General features: G+C 42.7%; 1 non-coding gene across 1 annotated transcript; it reads right to left on the reverse strand.

Annotated features, from left to right (window-relative positions):
- Nucleotides 1–2,051: 2,051 nt before the first annotated feature.
- LOC120266152 lies at nt 2,052–2,158 on the reverse strand. The gene has a single exon (XR_005537994.1). It is a non-coding gene; the product is annotated as a small nucleolar RNA R71 (small nucleolar RNA).
- Between the last annotated feature and the right edge of the window lie 4,643 nt (nt 2,159–6,801).

Raw genomic sequence — 6,801 nt, forward strand, 5'->3', positions numbered from 1 at the left:
AACTACCTCGGTAGTCATATCAATGGTCTTGTGGAGTAGTATCATCCTCTCCAAAGGTCTCCTTATCAAGCCTAGGGCACACCTCGCAGGATCGATGCCGAAGAAAGCTCCCCAAATAGCTATCTTCCAAGATAAACGCGATGTTGAAGCCGTAGGACCACTCCAAAAGCCTTGCCAATATCTCTCTAAAGTCTAGCCGCAAGCCTCTCAAGAGTTGGAGAAAAGATGGATAGAAGGATCCTGAAATCGGGCTGAATCGCGGCTTTAAATAGGCTGGAATCGGGCATCCACACGGCCCTGTGGATTTTCCACATGCCCCTGTGGAATTTCCACACGCCCTTGTGGAAATCCCACACCGGCGTGTGGATTCTCTGGAATACGGTTTCTCATGGGTCGTGAATGGTAACTGCTATAGTGATTTGCTATAGATCCCGATTCACACTTTTTATCAAGGCAACATAAACGGGCACACGTCTATGCCATAGATCACGTTGCTTCTTCAATAAAAGGCTTCATTGGTGAAGATCTTAATATCATTGCACAGGTTGGGATACGCAAATGTGACTGCCTTCGTGCCCCTCCAACTCATTGTAATTGCTTGAATACATGGAGGTTGGCACACATTCTCATATCTTTGAGCCCAACTTGTGTGTTCGCATTTGTTCCTTTCAAGATTTCATCAAATAGTGCATTCACAATATATATTGGCTTCTTTCTTACATGTTTGGCTACACAACCCTACATGTACCAAAGTAACACAAATACCCATGTATTAGCGCTAAAAACTAATAAAAGTAATGCTCAACACAAAAAAAGAATACTTCGTATTACTAATACACAAGCACTTATCACCCGTGCACTTGTGTATCTCATCAATACACTAAGGGCTTACATACATTTAAACTCTTATTAATACACTTTGGGCTTACAAGACAGCTTACAAAAAACCCCTAGAGCCACGACATACTATGTGGTCTATGAAAAAGCATGGCATTTTCTAGTTAAGCTTGAACATGGAGTATACTGGATCATCAAGCACCTCAATTTTAATCCCCACCACACGGGTCATAAGAGAAAGTTTCAATTGAATGAGTTGGATAAATGGCACAGCATTGCTTATGAAAATTTGTTGCTCTACAAAAAGTGGGGAAAAGAGTACCATGAGTGGCACGTCAAACAAGGTAAGCACTTAAAGGAAGAGGATCAAATACTCCTTTTTTAACACTTGATTGATGTTTTTCCCAAGGAAGTTATATTTGCGATGGTATGAACCATTCACTATCTCTCAAGTTTTCCCACATGGCACAGTTGAAATAGCACATCCAGAAAAAGGGACGTTCAAGGTGAATGGACCTCGGTTGAAGCCAAACTTTATGGTAACACTTTTAAAGGCATTGGAGGTAACTTGTGATATCTTGTTCTCTTCTTTGTTTCATGCTTTTCTTTGTTCTTTGGATGTAGTAGGTATTTGTTCTTTTTCATGGTATTTTTCCTAGAAGTGGGAGGTCATTTTTGTCCATTTAGTTTGTGTAATGGTATTTTAGTGTTTCTTTTGAAGTGGCGAGGGTAAAATGATCTTTTTTCTTTAAACCTTATCCCTTCTACCCTTTGCTTCTCCAAACTTCTCCAAAAGTTGAGAATTTAAGAGAAAGCCTTACTAGCTAGCCGTTCATCATCTTTCCCTTGATATGCCATCTAATTTTCAAGGTTTTTGGAATTAAAGAGCCAAGTCAACTTCATTAAAGGGGATTAGAGTAAGTAGCTGTGAAAGTTGGTGTTTTATTGTGATTTACTATAGTGATTTGCTACACTGCCATGCTACAGTACATTGTTATGCTGATTTACTACAGTACTCTGCTACAATATTCCACCAAAAAACCCTGAATCCACACTTTTCATCGAGGCAACATAAACAGGCACACGTCTTTATCGTAGATCGCATCGTGGAAAATCTGCAGTGGCTACACTCATTACCTAGAGCATCGATCACTAAATGGGATGAGATGGTAGAAGCTTTTCTTGCCCGTTATTTCCCTCCTAGAAAATCTACAAAGCTTAGGAATGAAATCTTGTCCTTTGTGGAAATGGAATTGGAGTCTCTATTTGAGACATGGGAAAGGTTCAAGGAAATTCTGTGAAAATGTCCTCAATATGGGTTTCCAGAGTGGATGATCATTCATACTTTTTACTAAGGTTTGAACCCAAGTATAAGACAGTTACTTGATGTAGTTGTAGGAGGTACCTTAGGTAGCAAGACCCCTAGAGAAGCCAGACATCTAATCAAAGAAATGGGGTTGAATAGCTACCAATGGAATGCTAGGAAGAAGAAGAAAGTGGCCGGCATCCATGAGATCGATGCGGTTACATCGTTGGCGGCCCAAGTGGAGGCATTGAGTATGAAGTTAGACACCCTAACTTCTCCAAGATTGGTGGCCGTAACGAGTTATGATGGATGTGGAGGGGGACATGCCCTATCCAATTGCCTGACAGCCATTGGTGATACACCCTCCATTGAGTAAGTTGACTATGTTGGTAATGCAATGAGAAACCAAGGTAATCCTTATAGCAATATCTACAATTCAGGTTGGAGGAATCACCCTAATTTCTCATGGAATAACCAAGGGCAACAAAAACCAACCGCACCACCAAGTTTTAACCAACAATAAGCCCCAAACATAGAGAATAGAGTTTCAGGCTTGGATACCCGGATGTCCGATCTAGAGAAAGCCTTGACTTCATTTGTGCAATCATCGGACAATCAGTTTCAGTCGGTCGAAGCTACACTTCGGAACAACACCGCTTCATTGCACAATCTAAAGAATCAAGTGGGGCAAATTGCGAAGTCTCTATCGGAGAGACCACAAGGAAGCCTACCGAGTAATACCGAGACTAATCCAAGAGAACATGTGATGGGGATCACCTTGAGAAGTGGTCATGAGGTTGAGGGTAGGTTTCCATGTGAGAAGACCAATGTTGAATTTCCCGAGGTCGTGGAGGTCGAGGAGAGAGCAAATAAGGAGAAGGAGATGGAACCCCCACCTTACAAGCTGAGAATTCCTTACCTCCAAGATTAAAGAACGACCAAAATGATGAGCAATCCAAGAAGTTCTTGGGTCTATTTAAGCAATTTCACATCAACATTCCTTTCATGGAAGCATTGTCTCAAATGCCTCGGTATGCTAAGTTCTTAAAAGGTTTATTGACCAATAAGAGGAAGTTGGAGGAGAGTGCATCGGTGATCTTAGATGCCTCTTGTTCGGCCGTGTTGCAAAAGAATATGCCGAACAAGAATAAAGACCCCGAAAGCTTCATTATCCCATGCAACATTGGTACTATGGGCAAAGAAATGGCATTGGCGGACTCTGGGGCTAGTATCAATGTCATGCCATATACCTTTTTCAAGAAGTTAGGCTTGGGAGAGCCTAGGCCCACTCGGATGACATTGCAATTGGCAGACCGAACAGTGAGACAACCGAGGGGCATCATTGAAGACGTACTTGTCAAGGTGGACACCAACATATTTCTTGTAGACTGCGTAGTGTCAGATATCGATGAGGATGTACATGTTCTTTTGATACTTGGGAGGTCATTCTTGCGCACTTCCAAGGCATTAATCAATATGGACGGCGGGGAGTTAACACTGAGGGTTGGAGATGATAAGCTCACATACCGCCTCGCTGAAGCCATATGAAATTCTCTTGACTTTGATGATGCTCTGTATTTTCTTGACACTACTGATGAGATAATTGATGAATATGTGCTAAAAATATTAAATTCGGACTCTTACGAGGGGTTGCTAGACCAAGATATGGATAATGTAGAAGTAATGATGCTTGGTCTAGAGGAGAAAGTACCATCTACTCTAGGAATCATGAAGAAGATGCTCTGAAAGATGAAGCAGGCATGAAGATGCCACAAGAAATGCCCCAAGGCTATTGCGAATGTGCAAGAACAGAACAAGGTTGAGGAACGCTTGTTAAGTGGTACCAAGTTCGAGCATTTTTTCGTGTTTTCTCTGTTTAAAATTACATTATTAGGTAGGCTCTAAGTGTTTATTTGTGTTCAGTAATTTTCTACAGAGCCTGCAAAAGTTTTCTAAGTGGCCAGAGAAAACACACGCTCGTGTGAAATTTCAGCACGGGCGTGCGTTCTCATTAAGAACTCATCCAGAGATGGCACAAGGGCGTGGATTCACCGTTGTAAATGACCTTGTTAATTTCACACGCCTGTGGGTAATTTCTGCACGGACGTGTGTCATCCTGCAGAGACTTAGCATTTTTCCCAAGAATACATAGGGGCGTGGACTCGCCTTTGTCGATAATCCGATGATAAACACACAGGCGTGGATAATTACTGCATGTCCGTGTGGATCTCTGCAAATGAGCTTCTTTCCATCCTGAGAATAGACAGGGACGTGCGTCTGCCCCTGTGAAGTAGCCCTATGAAGTTCCACAGCTGTGTGGAATTTCCTCACGGGCCTGGGAAACACATAGGGGCATGCGTCTACCCCTGTGGAGCTCTCCAATGGAGTCACACGGGCATGGGTAATTTCCACACGCCCGTGTATATGCGCAGAATTCAAAGGGACTCGAGTTTTCCTTAAAATCTCTTTGTGTTTCTTCTTGTTTTTACATATTCAACCTCTTAGAGAACACCTTTAATCACTTCCCCAACCTCTTTGCATCGATCTAGCAAGGTTTTACACGAGCTTCCCGGCTGATTTTCGAAGTTTTCATTTTTTTCCTCATTAGTAAACCTTCTTTCTCGTTTCTCTTCACTATACTTGATGTTAATTGTTAAAAATGGTGAATGTTGTTTTGTTGCTATGATAAAATGATCTATGCATGCTTAGAGTGAGTTTAAAAATGAAATTTTTGGTGTATTTTTGGAATTTGGATGAGCAGTGGTGTGGTTTTCACGCCCGTGAATCCACATGGCCGTGGTGAATTTCCACATGACAGTGTGGATTCCTACATTATTATTTCGTGAGCTTCTTTGATCGTTCTTTCTTATTTTTTGCAGATATATCACCTCGTTTGAAGAAACAAGAGGGTAAGCATCCTAGGGAGACTTTGCCTAAGTTAGAACACATTGAGTTCTCGAATCCCAAGTACCAGATTCGATTTGATCTATTATCAAGACTCAGGTTCGGACAGTCTCATTTCATGGACTTGACTCTGCTGAGAGAGGTTCAGCAAGGAGATGAGCTGGCAAATGAGATAGACGAGCTATTAGCCATAGGGAACTTGAGGAAATTATGACGATTCATGAGCCAGTTTTCCACGCATTGACACTGGTGGTATTGGCGTCTTTCGAGTTTCACCAGCCGTATGGGACATTCGATATCATTGATGTCATATAGTTCAGAGCACTTGGATCCTAGTTTAGCATGAGTGTTACTAAGTTTTTAGTTCGTATGGACTTTAACACGTCCGAATATGCGTGTATGTACCGCAAGTGCACGGGTGTCGAAGTAATAATTACCCGGTGAGTCGGGTAGTCGAATCCACTAGAACGGAAGTATTAGTAATAACCACTTCTCAATTATCTAGTCGGAATCAATGAATATGATGAAGTGAACTAATTGCAAGCAAAGAAAACAAGTATGTAAGAAATAAAGTAGAAGAGTCTCAATCACTAAGGACGAGGTATTCGTGCAATGATCCCCCTAAGATCTTCCTTGAAGCTCAAGATTCACTAAATGCTCTAGAATCGAGTCTAATGAGTCGAGGTGGTCCAACGATAACCAATCCTTGTCTCCAAGCAAAAGGCACTAGTCCCCTACAAGGTCCCGGTGGAGAAATCGACCAATCTCAACACTTCACACCCTATATGACCGCAATATGCTATAAGGAAACCTAAGAGTGAAACCGATTCCTAAATGTAGATCCAACCCTAATTCCCGACGAAGGATCCTAACCCCGTACAAGGTCCCGGCAGAGAAATCGAGCAATCTCACGCCTCACACCAAATATGGTTGCAAAGAAAATATGGAATACGGAGATAGGAAACACTCAATCGAAGGGGAAAGGGGACACTCCTCCATCTCAAGGCTCACCCTCTCAACCCTCTTTAATCTTGGAAATCTAACTCTAATGGAGACCTCTCACATCAAAGTATTAAATCATGCAATGTAAATCAACCACAAGTATTAACAACACTAGCAAGCAATTAAATCACAAGATTAAAACTCAAGACAACTCGGATTAACTAGAAGCATTAAGAGAATCAATCCAAAAATATAAATCTTAGGGTTCACATGCCCAAATACCCACTAGGGTTTAGCCCTCCATGGGCCTAGTTACAAAAACAATAATGGATACAATGAAAAGAAATAAAAACCCATAGAGAAAACCCCTCGACTCAGCTGGATTGGCCTTGATTGGTAGTTCTACATCTTGAAGGGTTCCTCTCGAAAGCTAGGTCGCCAATGGCTCCCCAAAAATGCTATGACGTCGAAGGAACCTATCAAAGTTGGTGAAGAACTCCTCCTCAATCGGGCGAAGACCTTCTCCTCAAACCCCTAGCCGCCTCTCCTCAATGTCTCTGCCAAAGCTCCGCAAATGTCCCTAGAATCGGCCAAAAGGTGTATTTATAGCCTCACATCACGCCTCGCCACGCGCCCCCACGCGCCCACGTGGATTTTCCATGCGCCCGCCGCGGCTGCATGAATTACGCCCGGGCGCTCGAATCTCCGCTCGCCGCATGAACAGTAGCATCTCACATAAAGAGTTCCGCTGCGAGCCGCTCGACCCGGGCGATTTCGCCGGAGTTGGGCTCCTACGCCTCACATAAATCATT

Source organism: Dioscorea cayenensis, chromosome 7 (genome assembly GCF_009730915.1).
Source record: "Dioscorea cayenensis subsp. rotundata cultivar TDr96_F1 chromosome 7, TDr96_F1_v2_PseudoChromosome.rev07_lg8_w22 25.fasta, whole genome shotgun sequence".
In the NCBI taxonomy this organism is placed as follows: Eukaryota; Viridiplantae; Streptophyta; class Magnoliopsida; order Dioscoreales; family Dioscoreaceae; genus Dioscorea; species Dioscorea cayenensis.